Genomic DNA, 16854 nt, shown 5'->3' on the forward strand with positions numbered 1-16854 from the left:
ATTTTACTTGTCCACATCTATGCATGGGTTGGAAAAATGAAGCTTGGTCATCAGTTTTCCCTGATTGTAGCCCCTGGATTGCTCTGGGCAGTGTTTCTCAAAGTAAGGAACATAGATACCTGCATCTGAATAGGAAAGAAATAGGATAGACATCTGCTCTTATGCAGCTCTAACTTTCTCTCCTTTTGAATTTTTATTGCAGTGTATCATACACACAGGAAAGTATATATTTTTTATAAGTGAAAGCTCATAAACTGAAAACGCTCATGAAACCAACACCCAGATCAAGAAATAAAGCATGACCGGCACCCCGGAAGCACAAGAACTTTAACCAGAGTCATAGGAAGAGCCCAGCTGTGGAGCTCTCCTTTGCCACAGTCCCACTCTCTTCTCATGAGCCAAATCTGTGGGCTATGTGAGCCCTCCCCAGTCTGAGAGGCTGGGCCTGTGGCCTCACATGAACCCTTAATAGTGACGAGATTTCCTTTGTGAGAAGGGTCACAAAGGATGTCTCCGTCATTTATATTCCTAGCATACACCCTAAACTGCTTAACACGAATGACTCCAGGTCCTAGCCAACAAGGAGTGGAGATCACTCATTGCCCGACAGCATTGCTTATTACAACACTCCAGCATTTTCTCACGGAAGGGTGAACGAGGTGGATTCTAGTGTAATTACCTTTCTGTAATTGAAAACTAAATCACTGAGGACTGCATAGTTTAAACATGCATTTAAATACTTCCATTTTATTGCACTTATTTTTGCAGGACATGCTACTACCAAATAGGCTATTAATTTTTCTAGCAGATTTTTCTAAAATCTGCATGGGTATATTAAAAACCAGCACAGCTCAAACAGATGTTCTCTATTTTTTTCAGAAATCATTAGAGAGAGCTTGTCTTTTCCTTTAATCCAGCTATTCAAATAATCTATTAGACCAAGACCTATAATAACACAGGTCTTGCCCAAAAGAGATCAGGTTTTTCTATGCAATATAATTTAGCAAGATTTTAAATAGATGCACAAGAGCCTGTGGTGCCTTTGCCTGTATCTCCTCAAATTTTAACATGTATACAGATCACTTGGAGTGTGAGTGGGGAGGGGGTTGTTAAGATGCTGATTCTGACTTTATGAGTCTCGAGGTGGGAGATTCTGCCTTTCTAACAGGTGCTGATGCTGCTGGTCTGAGGACCACACCTTGAGGAACAAGAATACTCAGAATAAGCACTGACTAGAAGCCTGGGTGCAGATCTGAGCTTCATTTCCTGGCTTATATAGACTATTTCTAAGTCCCTTCTAACTGTACAATTCCACTATTCAATAATTCCTCTATGCTTATTAGCTCATTTCTCTTTAGGCTTCTGATTCTCATTGTTATAAGCTGTTGTATTAGATATTGTCGTGTTTTGGAGGGCTAGGTAAAAACTCTTACTTATGGCTGAAAAGTTTTGTTTTTCAATCTTCTGCAATTCTGCCTCAATCCATGGGAATTTTGGCTAGTAATAACATAATTCTGGGCTTGGACCATAAACTAAACTTGAGTCAGCAGTGTAAGGCTTTGGTTAGATAAGCAAGTGTGAACCTGGGAGTATAACGAAAAGAAAAGGGCAGTTAATCCTACCAGTATAGGCAGTCCTTATATGAATGCTTTACTCAAACATCCACAACTAGGAAGAGCTGCAGAACATGTAAAGAAAATTACAAAGAACTGGCATTATGTAGCTTGTGACGAGAGAACAAAGGATGCCTTAAGAATCATTTTTGAATGACACCTGAAACCAGCAATCCTCTGAAGTAAATGGCTTTGCAGTGCAATAGGATAGATTAGGTAGCTCTAAAGCAGAACTTTCTCACGAGAATGATGATCCTAGGTAGTAAGATTGCCAATGATAATTTTTTTTTCCAAAGACTTAAAACCGATCCTAACTACATCGCCCATCAGTTGTAATACTAGCTGATATATTGACTAGGGTTCAGACACTGCTGTATGTATTGAATACAAAAAATTAAATATGATCACAAAACTATCAGGAAGGCTGTCCTCGAACTTCAGGCCAGACCACACAGCAACAGCCTAGAGGTCAGAAAGCTATGGAGACTACTGCCAGCACCACAGCCATCTCTCACCAGGGGAGGTGGCGGCAGTACTGAGGCAGAAAAAGTCTAGCCATTGAAAATTAGTTCTAATACAGCATGAACATTAACACCTAGGAGGGGAAGCTAACAGGTAGGGAAAATGGCATCCATCTTCCTTTTACCTTCCAAATCTCACTTCATTGGGTCTGATTGGCAAAATCTAGTTTATGTAAAACTATAATGTTTTTTAACGGTTAAGTCAGTATTTATTGAAGTATAACATACACATAGAAAACTGCACAAATCACAGTCAGTCAGCTTATGAACTTTCCTAAAGTGAACATACCCATGTAACGAGCACCCAGATTGGGAGATGGAAATTTTTAGCACCTAGAAGTACCCCTTATGTTCTTTTCTAGTCATTGTCCCCCTTGAAAGATGGTTTCTAACATCATAAAACAAATTCTGCCTGTTTTTGAACTTATACAGACTGGAATGATATAGTATGTACTCTTTTATGACTGGATCTTCTCACTCAGTATTTTTGTGAGATTTATCCATGTATTGCTGTATGTTATTGCACTGGATGAATATAACAAAATCTATTTACTCTACTGCAGATGGACATTTGGATTGTTTCCAGTTTGGTTATTACAAATAGTGCTGCTATGAAAATAACATGTATGCATTTAAGCAGGATTTAAAAGAATGGAATTTATGCATATACCCCGAGGAAACCAGAATTGAAAGAGACACAGGTACCCCAATGTTCATTGCAGCACTATTTACAACAGCTAGGACATGGAAGCAACCTAGATGTCCATGGGCAGATAAATGGATAAGGAAGTTGTGGTACATATACACAATGGAATATTACTCAGCTATAAAAAGGAACACATTTGAGTCAGCTCTAATGAGGTGGATGAAACTGGAGCCTATTATACAGAGTGAAGTAAGTCATAAAAAGAAAGACAAATACTGTATATTAATGCATATATATGGAATTCAGAAAGACGGCAATAGCAATCTTACATATGGAACAGCAAAGGAGACACAGGTGTAAAGAAAGACTTTTGGACTCAGTGGGAGAAGGCAAAGGTGGGATGATTCGAGAGAATAATATTGAAACACATATACTACCATATGTAAAATAGAAGTCCAGTGCAAGTTCAATGCACGAAGCAGGGCACCCAAAGACTGTGCTCTGGGACAAACCAGAGGGATAGGGTGGGGAGGGAGGTGGGAGCGGGGTTCAGGATGGTGGGGCGGCACATGTATATCTGTGGCCAACTCATGCTGCTATATGGCAAAATCTAGCACAGTAATGTAAAGTAATTATCCTCCAATCAAAATAAATAAATTATTTTAAAAAATGAAATTTCTGGGTTATAGGAGATGCCTATGCTTAGCTCAAGTAGATATTGCCAGACAATTTTCCAAAGTAATGAATGTGCCACATCCTTATCAAAATGTATATTTTCCATCTTTTACATTTTAGCCATTCTGTTGAAAGACTAATGCAATATATTGAAATCATATTGTGGTTTTAATTTTTATTTACCTTGATATCTAACAAATAAACCACCATCTTTTATGTTTGCTGGCCACTTGAATATTTTCTTCCATGAAGTGCCTGTCCAACTCTTTCACCCAATTTTCTATTAGTTTATCTGATTTTTCTTGTTCCCCATGGTTCTTTATTCTGAGTATGTGGAGAAGGAGATGGCAACCTACTCCAGTATTCTTACCTGGAAAATCCCATAACCTAAAGAGCTACAGTCCGTGGGGTCACAAGAGTCAGACATGACTTAGTAACTAAACCACCGCCACCACCATTCTGAATATGAGTCTCTTGTTGGGTATTGTTGTTGTTATTGTTGAGTTGGTAAGTCTTGTCCGACATTTTTGTGACCCTATGGATTGTAGCCCACCAACACGCCTCTGTCCATCGGATTTTCCAGGCAAGAATACTGGCGTGGATTGCCATTTCCTTCTCCAAGGGATGTTCCCAACCAAGGGATCGAACCTGTATTCCCTGCATTGGCAGGCTAATTCTTTACCACTGTTTGCTGGGTATATGTATCAGGAACACCTTTTGCCTCTCTATGACTTGTTTTTTTCACTCCTTTAATAAAGTCTTCTGATGAAGATGTTCATAATTTTGATGTAGTTCAGTTTATCAGAGGTTTTCCTTTATGGTCCATTTATTTTGTGAGCATCCTTGGAGACTGCTGACTCCAAGGTCATAAATGTTTTCTCCTATGTTTTCTTGTGAAAGCTTGTTTCCTCTATGTCTTCTTGTGAAAGCTTGCTTTGCTGTTGACATCGCAATTGATAGCTCGTCTGAAACTGATTTTTGTTTATGATGAAAAGTAGGAAATATAGTTTTGAGCCTTCCAATTCCTATAATACTATGCAGGGGGGATGGGATATCTATAGAAGTTGGTGAAAATGAAGCTGAGTGCCAAGAGACCATATCTAATCCTGTTAACCTAGGCAAGTTTTTCCACTGTAAAACATGGAGCTCCAAACTGAATTTTCCTGAACCTCTTTTCGATATGACTTTCTGTGATAGCAGTTTTCCAGATTCCACACCCCCCTAATGGCCACAGTCCATCTTGGGCAGTTGCTTTGCTTCTTCTCTTTACCTTGCCTCTTGGAAGGTCATCACTGCAAGAGCATCATTGTTGCAAGAGCACTGTGTTCTTTTTCAAAACTTACAGCAAGAATTGATCTGCTTTCAAACAAGTGAAAAGAAATCCAAGGTTAGACTTGGTGAGTAAATGTGGATGTTAGAATACTTTGAAAGACTTGTAGTTTTGTTACTCAATCTAAGAAAGTGCAGTTAAGTATGAAACATTGTTCTAAAAGGCTTGAGGGCCTGGAAACAATGTCAGGGTCCATCAGTGGATGAATGGATAAAGAAATTGTGAGATATATAATACTCCACTATATATATTCAGCCATAAAAAAGAAGAAACCCTGCCATTTACAATAACATCGATGGACCTTGAAGGCACTATGCTGAGTGATATATGTGAGAGAGAGATCTCACTTGTATACAGAACCTTAAAAAAAAAAAAAACTCATAGCAAAAGAAATCAGGTATGTGGTTTTCAGAGTGGGTTGGGCTGAGGGAGGGGAAATTTGAGGAAAGTAGTCAAAAAGACTTTAAACTTTCTTATACATATTCAGTTATAAGATAAATAAGTACTTGGGATGTAATGTACAACATGATGGTTACACTTAACATTGCTGTATGATATATAGGAAAATCATTGATAAGAGTAAATCCCAAGAGTTCTCATCACAAGGAAAAAAAAATTTTTTTTCTTTTTCCTTTGTATCTATATGCGATGATGCATGCTGACTAAACTTATTATGGTAATCATGTCACAACATATGTAAGTCAAACTATTATGCTAAACACCTTAAACTTGTGCAGATGTATGTCATTATATCTCAGTAAAACTAGAAAAAATACATAAAAGGCTTGAGGAAAAAGTGAGTTCTCCTAAGTGGGGTCCATCACCATTTCTCTCCCCACTTACAGGAACAACCACCCCTGGCAGTTTTTTCTTCAGGTGGAACAATTGATGTCTCAATCTGATGTAAGGTATTATACAAAGGAAGTTTTGAAACAAGCTCCCTACAACCAGACTTCTCCCCATAAGATCCTGCTCAAGAAATTACAGGGTGATCCTTGGAACAACAAAATGCATCTGGAGCAAAATATATGAACAACCATTGTTGTGTTTGATGGCTTTTTCCTCTCCCAGAAGTAGCATACATTGACTCTACTACTGAACCCTGAAGGGCCCACCTCCGCCCACAGTCTCTCATGGTTCACTGGGTCTTAAGTTGCAGTTTCCCGGTGTTCACTCAGGCTTCCACAGGGATTAGGATAAGGATGGAATCTTTGGGAAACTGAAATGCCGTTTTAGACTCAATATAGTTTTGATAGATTTTGTGGATGAATCTGATCCCTAATCACTAAATGAAAGGTTTTCTGGGAAAATATGTACATGTCCCCCAAAAAACAATTCTGGACACTAATCTGGCTACACTCCTTGATTATTAACCATGTTGCATTCTTTGCATTTCTTGGGTACTTTAACTTGTAAACCTGACTATTTTAAGTGGAACTTCTGGTGTTTGTTTTCTCTGTTCTTTACTCTTTGAGAGAGATGTCTCTGTTTTGATGCCAATTCTCAACTTGAGCAAATTAGTGCCTCTGGAAAACAGATCTCTCTGATGGAGATTGTTTAAGACTTTACAGTAGTGTTTTGCAAAGTTCTAATTACCTTTATTTATCTGGAATCTCCTGAAAATTAATCCCAAATTAGCTGAATGTAAGATGACCTACCATGAAAGCTAGTTTTACTAGTACATTTCATCCTAGATTTCTGTGACTATGATTTTAGTCCTAGAGAAAAGTAAATTGGCACCGTTTTCTCCATCTCATCATGAAGTCATGGTACAGGAGCCTGATCAAACGGTCCAAGATTCCTGATGGAGAAAGCAGAATGTCAGGGCTTCATAAGAAGAAGCATAAAATCCCGAATGCAGAGAGTGGTCTCATTGCTTAGTCCTTAGAGTAGGAGCAGTTTCTGTAGAATGAAATCCTGGGCACAACACCTGCAAAGAATGAGAGAGGACTGACATGGGCAATGACCCCAAGCTTTATATTGAGCCATTTTTAAAATTCCATCCATCTCAATTTTGTTATTTGTGAGATGGGGCCTTAAAAACTGTTTAATAGGAGAATTATAAGATCATATCAGATGTGTGAAAGTGCTTTGTGTTTAAAGTAGTATATGCCACTAGAGATTTTGAAAATTCAGTTTCATATTTCCTTTTTAAACCTAGAAAGTGCCCTGGCCAGTCATAATGACCACATTACACATTTTAAAACCATTGCTGGACTTTGGTGGTATGATAATAACAATAGCAAGCAAACAGGAAGAGGAGTATGGGTAGGTAGTAAGGTATATTTGTGTGTACATGACCAGAGGCTGAGTTTTCTTCAGCTCCAAAAAGCTACGTGAAAGCCATCTAGTGTTCAAATGGAAAGGAACACAAATCAGCTAGGAAATCTACCCAAATGTCAGAATATCAACCTTAGTCTTACTGACAAAGTAACTGTCCATTGCAAGTACATGTCAATACTTTTCAAAAAAATAATAACCATTTTTATTGATAATAGTTTCAAAGACTTGTGTAGATGTTTTATTTTGTTACATTGGTTAAGATTTTTAAAGTTACCTCTTGAGATATTAATAATAGCTTATCTTAAGATGGCTCTGTTTAAGAGAGCCAATCTGGAAGCAAGAATGACCTAGGACAGATGCTTTTTTCTAATTCCACTCCAATATATCCCTTATGCTGGATTCCACCTCTTAAAAAAAAAGGCAGGGATATGTATGGACTCAGTAAGGGTGGAGAAAGGAAAGCTGATAGTGACTCACTCAGTTTATAGAAGGAGGGGATTATGCTTCCACCCCCATAAGTGTGATGCTGGGAACTCCCATGTAGGAAGATGAGGCAGATCTTGACATGAAAGCAGTTTGAAGTAGTGTCCCACCCTAGAAAACAAGCTAAATTCATTGTTCATCCCTAGACTACACAGTTAAAATGTAAGAACAGCAAGTGTCCCATACACTCAAAAGTGTACATATCTTTTGGTGAACAATTTCAATTTTAGAATTCTATCCTTAGGAAGTAATTAAGCATATATATGCAAAGATGGAGTTACTGGGCAGAACATCCAAGCTATGTTCATCATACAGAAATAGTAAAAGCAACCTAAGCAGCCAACAATAAGTTTAATTAAATACCTCCATATAAAGTGTACTATTCATATTTAAAGTAATGTCACAGATAAATATTTATTCATATGATAAGATTCTAAAATGTATTAAGGACAAACAAAGGTGACCAACCAACAGATTCCAATTTTGTAAAATGAATAAATGTGTGAAAGTAAGTGTGGTTTTAAAAGCCCTTAAAGGGCTTCTGACTCAAAATGGTAGACCGACACATGTATTTGATCTCCTCTTGCTCTCCACATCCCACTAAAATGATTTTAAACCAGACACACTCACCAAAGACAGCGTGTAAATGTGCAAAAATGAACGCCCCCTGCTCTCACCCTCAGCCCAACTCTGGGTCTTGCCTTCCTCTTTTCAAGTGGAAAGAAAGCTGAGGAATGAGACAAGAGAATGGAAAGAGAAGATTTTTACTTTTTATTTTATACTTTCTGTACTACTTGAATTTTTAAATGAGTATGTATGTATTGTTGTACCTTTAGAAGGGCTGAGATGGCCCACACTCTGTCTGCAGAGTGTGTTTCTAAATCTCTCCACTTCCAAAGTGTTGTGCACTTCTCACCTAAAAAAATTAATTAAAAAAGAAGTTATTGCAGGATAGGTACAAATGTATTAATAAGTAGCATCACACCATTTTGCATTTAGCTTCAAGAGGATTCACCTAAATTTGGTAAAGGAAGAAGGCAAAAGAGGAAGAAGAAAGGAAAAAGGGAAAGGGAAGGAGAGGAGGGCCGGTGGAGGGTGGTGGTGAGCGAGAGAGGATATCTTCAGTGGTGTGATGATTTCTGCCTGACCTGCCTTAAAGTGAGCTTGAACTTAACCTGAGGTTAATCCAAGAGAGATAATTTTGATGTAAATGTGATACATTTCTGGTCCCATGTACTTTTCATAGTTGTAGTATCTGGCCACAGTGAATATTATTCTAGTGTTAACAGATCCTCTTGTTTTTATTTGCTTTTTGAGACTTAAATAACATGGCTTATTAACACAACAGCTTCATTAGGGATCAACTGAGGAAGCAATATTCTATTCTGGCACTGGGTAATTGAAGGTATTCTCAAGGATAATTCTCATTTCTCCCTAGATTTAGAAGTTAATTCCCAAAACTAGGGAAAGACAGTGCAGAAATTAGTAATCAGTAGTGGTGGTGTTAAGGTATTTTTTATTCTCTTCCCCTCTCTCTTTAGTCAGATTTTCTATTTGAAGTATGAGGAAGTGTTCCTTTTGTAATAAGAAAACTATATTTTTAAAAAATTTTAACAGAATGTGTGGCTCTCACCCCACCTTCACCTGGCTGGTGGGCCCCCAGTGGCTCCTGTCTTTTACAAAGGCAACCAGATTTCATGACTCTTCTTAGAACCATCTCATTTCCTCCTGCTGCCCCAAATGGAGCACTTTTAAGTGATAAGGTGCCATGGCATCATAAGTTTTCACCTTACCAAAATCACTCAATCCCAGTCTGTGTCAAATGCTGTTCATAACCAGCAGTTTGGTTGTTTTTCTTTTGTAAAGTGCTTCATGAAATTTTAAGAAACTCAAATATATATTCATTAGTAAAACAAAAAAATTCAGAATTTGAAATACACTTAGAAAATGCCATTTGTAGAAGGAACATTAAATAGGTTACCACTTTATTATATAAGTTAAAACTCCATCCAAGAAACTTCAGATAGCGTAAAAAAGGAACCCACATGCTGATGATTAATCTGTGTTTCTGCCTGCAAAAATTGAGCAATCAAGTTTGGGCTGTCCCCAGAGAACAACTTTGAACTCCTGAAAGGATAATCAAGCATTTATCTCAGAGGCCTGTGGAGTGACCAAATCCTTTGGTTACTTAAAAGGTAGAGAATAAGAAGCAGCTGAGAGCTTCCTGCTCTCCCGGAAGGGCTAGCCTTGTGGAAATGTGCCCCAAACTGGTAGCCTGGCCAGGTTGCATTTAATGGTTCTCATGTGTGGGAAGTGAGATGTCACAAGACCGTAGGTTCTCTATGGAGTATAGGTGCTTGAATAGATAACCTAATTACAGGTTAGCAGTTCAGGGTTAATACCTTTCTGTATCATGCAGAACAATGGTTGACTCCTTTATGTTAATCTCCTGGGCTCCTTTAGTTTTATAGATTTAAAATGGGAATCATACTCTTTGTTTAATCTGCAAATTCAATGACAGGTGTTCTTTGGGTGTACAGTGCTGGGTCCTAAGGTATAAGAATGAGCTTTCAAACATGTATTAAGAAAGAAAAAAGACTAAAACACACCCTATCTATGGCAGAATTGTTGGGCTGTTGAGTGTGGGAAATGGCAGAGAAGTAGTTCCTGATGAGCCCAGTGGGAAGCCTGGAGACGTCTTTATGTTCCCCTTCAGCATTTTGTAACTTGTTTACTTGTTAAATTAATACCTTGGCAACGAGAATTGCATTTTTCGTGCCTTAGATCCATCTCTAAGAAAACGCAAACCTGGAAGCTGTCAACAACAATAGGCTTGCCAAGTTAGATGAGGCCACTGACAGGGTTGGCACAGATCAGACTTAATCCCTTTCTCAGGGCATTGAAGCCAAGGACACAGGAGAATAGCTGTCAGGAGTTTTCAGGTGAATTCCATTCCACCTGACCATCCATCCACCCGAGGCCTGCACCACAGCCACCTCCCCTGCCATCTGACCAACAGGTCTGCTGAGGTGCTTCACAGATGGCAAAGACATATTTTCTGCTCGCTCTTCTTTTTAATTCCTCCTTCCTTCCCTACTGCCAAGATGAGGACTGAATGGGTGGTAGTTTAGTCACCAAGTCATGTCCGACACTTGTAACCCCATGGGCTGTAGCCCACTAGGCTCCTCTGTCCATAGGCTTTTCCAGGCAAGAATACTGGAGTGGGTTGCCATTTCCTTCTCCAGGTGATCTTCCCGACCCAAGAATCGAACCTGGATCACCTGCAATGCAGGCAGATTCTTTACCGACTGAGCAACCAGGGAAGCACACGGGGAGTGAATGGAGGGTACCAAATTGACCTGGACAGCATAAACTAGATGTGCGTAGATTATGGAGCCTGGCCTCTGTGGGGAAGAAATGGCACCCTAGCCTACCAGTCTAACCATGGTATCCAATTTTAAGCTTTAAGTATCTATTAATAAAACAAGCGTGCTAAGTTGCTTCAGTCGTGTCCAACTCTTTGCGACCCTATGGACTGTAACCCGCCAACAAGAACAGTAATGAAAATACCAATCTTCTTGTGAGAGCAAGATCAAATGAGGTAATAAATATAAAAGCATGTTGCCAACTGTAAACTATTTAAAACAAATAAATCATGCTAACAATTATTGTAGTGGTTCTCTTCAAAGGGAAGCAGCCAAGACCTTGAGTGTGTGGAAAAGTCACTCCATCTCCCACCTCCTGCTTCTTCTCCCTGGCCCAATGCTCACTGCCTTCTATCAGACCCAAATCTCCCTCTCCCTTTTCCTCACACCAGATTTCCTCACACCCTCCAGCACTAGTGGACCCTTCTCAACTAGCTGCTGATCTCAATATCAGATTATAGAAATTCACAAAAAGGCATAAATGAGGATTAATTCTTCTGGAATATATTTACATGTTAAAAGAGTTTGGTAATCAAAAGAATTTTATCTTGATGGAATGATTTGTAGAGAAAAAAGGGAAACTGATTTTGTAATGCAGTTTAGGTTTATTTTTTCAGATTTTAAATTAATACATGTGATAATTGGCAGAAATGTATTCATTTTCACCAAAAAATATGCACAAAAATAGTCATGACAACGCTGTTTCTAATAGCCCCAAACCAGAAACAATCTGAAAGCCCATAGATAAATTGTAATCTATTCACATAATGGAACTACACAGCAGTGAGAATGAAGGAACCAAAACTTTATGCAACGACAGGGATGAATCTTACGAACATGGTGATGTGTAAAGGAAGCCAGGCACAAATGAGTACACACCATGTGATTTTATCTACATAAAGTTAAATAGGGAATTCCCTGACAGTCCAGTGGTTAAGACTCAGCACTCTCACTTCAGGGGCCCCAGGTTCAATCCCTGGTCAGGGAAATAAGATCCCATAAGCCACATTGTAGCCAAAAATTAAACATCAGACAAAATGAATCTCTGATGTTATAAGTCAGGTCTGTTTTGGTGGGAAAGTAGTAGTGACTAGGAGGGAGGCACAAGAGCAACTTCTGGGGTAATAATAGTGTACCATCCCTTGATCTGAAGACTGGTTACATAGGTGTATTGATTTTGTGAGAATTAGTTGAGCTATAAATTTATGTATGTATGCATGCATAGTTAATTAAAACATACATGTTTTAATTCGGTATGCATGCATAATATACTTAAATTTAAAATTTACTAAAAAGTTGGCAACACATGTTAATTGCAAAAAAAAAAAATATCTAGACTACAGGAAATATATAGTGTTAGAGGATAGCTTTCAAAAAAGGTAAAATTGTGACTTATGTAAATATCAAATTAACACACATTAAAGATTTTATTTAACTCATTAATTAGTGAGGAAACGGTAAGATATTATAGACAGTTCAAATGAATTTGATTTACAGAGATTTTTTAAAATTAATTTATTTATTTTAATTGGAGGCTAATTACTTTACAATATTGTGGTTGTTTTTGCCATACATTGACATGAATCAGCCATGGGTGTACATGTGTTCCCCATCCTGAACCCCCCTCCCACCTCCCTCCCCATCCCATCCCTCAGGGTCATCCCAGTGCACCAGCCGTGAGCACCCTGTCTCATGTATCAAACCTGGACTGGCAATCTGTTTCACATATGATAATATACATGTTTCAATGCTATTCTCTCAAATAATCCCACCCTCACCTTCTCCCACAGAGTCCAAGAGTCTGTTCTTTACATCTGTGTCTCTTTTGCTCATATATAGGGTCATCGTTACCATCTTTCTAAATTCCATATACATACGTTAATATACTGTGTTGGTGTTTTTCTTTCTGACTTACTTCACTGTATAATAGGCTCCAGTTTCATCCACCTCATTAGAACTGATTCAAATGCATTCTTTTTTAATGGCTGGGTAATATTCCATTGTGTATATGTACCACAGCTTTCTTATCCATTCGTCTGCTGATGGACACAGAGATTTATATGGGCTTCCCAGGTGGTGCTAGTGGTAAAGAATCTGCTTGCCGGTGCAGGAGACACACGAGACACGGGTTTGGCCCATGAGTTGGGAAGATCCCCTGAAGTAGAAAATGGTGACACACTCCAGTATTCTTGCTTGGAAAATACCATAGACAAAGAAGCCTGGCGGCTACACCCCATGGGGGTCACAAAGAGGCAGACACAACTGAGCGACTGAGCACAAACATATTATCTACCAGGCAAAATTTATTTACATTGTATTAATAGGAATCATTTACATAACTATGGATAGGAAACATTTGCCTGTTATATGTTAACCCTCTTTCTCTACTAAATTGGAAAATAGTCTAGTCAAAGACAATGAAAGCAGAAGTAACCAGAATCAATGAGCTAAATTTCATCCACTAAATTTCGAAGACTTTCTTACACTAGAGTAAAATCAAAACAACTTGTAATCTTTCTAGTCAGGGATAACCTACATACACAAGTTTTGTGCCGTGTTTTTTAATATTGTATGAGAATTGTATAAATCTGTAGTAAAACTTAACAGCTTCCATGTTGAGTATAGATTTCCCTTTGTACCAGAAAGCATTGCTCACATTCCTGATTATTTCCTTAACATACTTTCTTAGAAGAAATACTAGATCAAAAGATACAGCCATTTTAAGACTCTTTATACATATTGCCAAGTGCTATAGGAATACTTTGAAGCACATAGCTGGGTGGGGAAAGGGAGAAAGGAAAAACCTTTCTAGATTACCTGCCCATAGACTTTAGGGGTAAAATGTATGTTTGCAGTTTTGCAACTACCCACTGTCTGCCTTCTTTTTTTTTTTTTGCTTTTGGACTTCACCAGGATTGAGCAAAAACTCAGTCATCGACTGAGGAAAAAGTGTGGGTTGGTACAGCAAACCACAAAAATCTCCAGTTTAGACGCAAATCCAAGATTACAAGAGATCTCCCTACATTGATGGCTTAATCTGTTTTAGGTTATAAATCCCTTGAGGGAGTTTCCAGAACTCAAACCCCACTTCCTCCATATGACTTCCTGTGTTCACATGTGGTTTCTGATCTGTTTTGCCAGTCAGGATTTAAAATATTCTCTAAGCTACATGTATCTAACCATGAAAACTAAATTATTCAGTTATTCAATAGTGTTTATCAATTGCCTTCTAATTGATGTGCTAGTTCTGGGGTAAGTAGTAAGCAAAACAGACTTATTCCTGCCCTGTGAGTACCCAAAATATGTTTGTGCTATGCTGTGCTAAGTCGCTTCAGATATGTCTGACTTTTTGCAACCTTATGGATTGTAGCCCTCCAGACTCCTCTGTCCATGGTATTCTTCAGGTAAGAATATTGGAGTGGGTTGCCATGCCCTTCTCCCCAGGATCTTCCTGACCCAGCGATCGAACCCATGTCTCTTACATCTCCTGCATTGGAAGGCAGGTTCTTTACTACTAGTGCCACAGCCAGTATGTAGTAAGTAAAATATAACCACATACATGGAATGAACATTATGCATTCTCAGTTCAGTTGCTCAGTCGTGTCCGACTCTTTGTGACCCCATGGACTGCAGCACGCCAGGCCTCCCTGTCCATCACCAACTCCCGGAGTTTACTCAAACTCATGTCCACTGAGTCGGTGATGCCATCCAACCATCTCATCCTCTGTCGTCCCCTTCTCCTGCCTTCAATCTTTCCCACCATCAGGATCTTTTCAAATGAGTCAGTTCTTCGCATCAGGTAGCCAAAGTACTGGAGTTTCAGCTTCAGCATCAGTCATTTCAATAAATATTCAGGACTGATTTCCTTTAGGATGGACTAGTTGGATCTCCTTGCTGTCCAAGGAACTCTCAAGAGTCTTCTCCAACACCACAGTTCAAAAGCATCAATTCTTCGGCGCTCGGCTTTCTTTATAGTCCGTCCAACTCTCACATGCATACATGACTACTGGAAAAACCATAGCTTGGACTAGATGGACCTTTGTTGGCAAAGTAATGTCTCTGCTTTTTAATATGCTGTCTAGGTTGGTCATAACTTTTCTTCCAAGGAGTAAGCATCTTTTAATTTCATGGCTGCAATCACCATCTGCAGTGATTTTGGAGCCCCCCAAAATAAAGTCTGTCACTGTTTCCACTGTTTCCCCATCATGCATTTTAATGTCAGGCTATTTATTGTTTGGTGTTGTATTTGTTGATTGCTCCCAAGAGATAGATCTTCTCTTTCCAACTAGATAAGATGCTTCTTGAAGATAGGGCTATGTCTTCACCTTGCTAACATCTTCCAAATTATTGTGCACTTAATAGGCACCTAGTAGAGAACAACTCCCAGTAGAGAGCAAGCTCCAGGAGATGGTAAAGGACAGGGAAGCCTGGCATGCTGCCGTCTATGGGGTTGCAAAGAGTCAGACACGACTGAGCAACTGAGCAACAGAGAGCAACTAAAGTGGGCTTCATGTCTGCATGGACCAAGCAACCTATTCCTTCCAGCTCCTCAATTATTCTTATAATCTCTGTGGGGATGAATAACAAATGACTGGGCAACATGATGTAACTTATTATGTAAGTGTTGTTTTACATTTTATCTTCACCAATAGGTGGCATCGTCAATTTTGAAATTACATTTTCTATTTTGTAGCCCCAAATTTTAAGTATGCAGTTCATTCGATAAATGTTTATTGGGCATCTTCTATGTGGAAGCTGCCCTGCTGGCTACCACTAACAGAATGAAAAATAAAAATACTACAGATGTGCTTTAACCTATTCCTTTCCTAGTATACCCTAAAGGACATTCCACTTTCAGATTTCATCCTTGTTTTACAAAATAACATCTAAATCTGTGATAACAACTCAAAAATGACAATTTTACCTGTGTGTGTGTATTTTCAACTCAACCTAATATCTTATTTTAAATGGAGGAGAGGGATGTTAATTTAAATAAAATGTAAACCAGAAAAATATGGATTGGGTGTGGGAGTGGGGGGGGGTCAATCAATCTGCAGAATTTAATCTAAGCTGACTTTTTAAATGACACAATTTACCACTCCTCAGTGAAAGGAACTTCATTTCCTTTTGGAAGATAAGAGAAGCATGATCCAAGCATAACAGAACTATTTCTACAGCTTCCAAGGCTGCACAGCCCCATCTGGAGATAATAAAAGATCCCATTCCTCTGTGTTTATTTCAAAAGATTCATTCTCTGGAATGATCTGAGGTTGCAAACTGTAGAGCATTTGCCAGCTAAAAAGGGCTGCTGCCTCTGTGTTACTCAGGAGGTGTCTAGTCCCCAGGAAAGTGGGGACTTTCTAAACTCTCCTTAGAGTGGAAAAGAAGCCCCTCTGCCCTTCCCAACAATATTGCCTTCTCCACAGTCTGGGGGAAGAAAAGGAGAAGGAGAAACAGGGAAGAGGAGCAGTGGGGAAATGAAGTTTCAGTATTTGCATTAAACACCATGTATCAGTCACTAATTTATCCACCTACTGACGAGAGGAAAGTGATACTTGACCAAATGTGTGCTTCTTTTTACTGAGCATCTTTAAAGGGCAATGAATGGCATTAGGTACTTTGGGAGGTGCAAAGATGGAGCATAGAAAGATTTTGCCATCCAGAAGCTCCCAGTCTAGTAACCACAATACCGTCTTGTGTAGTAGTGGTTAGAAGTATGGGCTCTCAGCTTTATTCATTTGAACCCTCACTCCACCATGTACATATTCTTGCATAAATTATTTAACCTCTTCATGTTTCAGTTTCCTAACCTGCAAAATGGGGGTAAAATAAATTAGGAATATAAAATGGAATTAGGAATATAAAATGAAATAATGCA

At 38.9% G+C, this 16854-nt stretch overlaps 1 protein-coding gene across 2 annotated transcripts in view; it reads left to right on the forward strand.

Annotated features, from left to right (window-relative positions):
- Window positions 1-16854, forward strand: part of NFE2L2 (NFE2 like bZIP transcription factor 2) — a 175003-nt gene that overhangs the window by 71635 nt on the left and 86514 nt on the right. The window lies entirely within an intron of this gene.

Source organism: Giraffa tippelskirchi, chromosome 3 (genome assembly GCF_054371585.1).
Source record: "Giraffa tippelskirchi isolate mGirTip1 chromosome 3, T2T-mGirTip1v1.2.pri, whole genome shotgun sequence".
Lineage (NCBI taxonomy): Eukaryota > Metazoa > Chordata > Mammalia > Artiodactyla > Giraffidae > Giraffa > Giraffa tippelskirchi.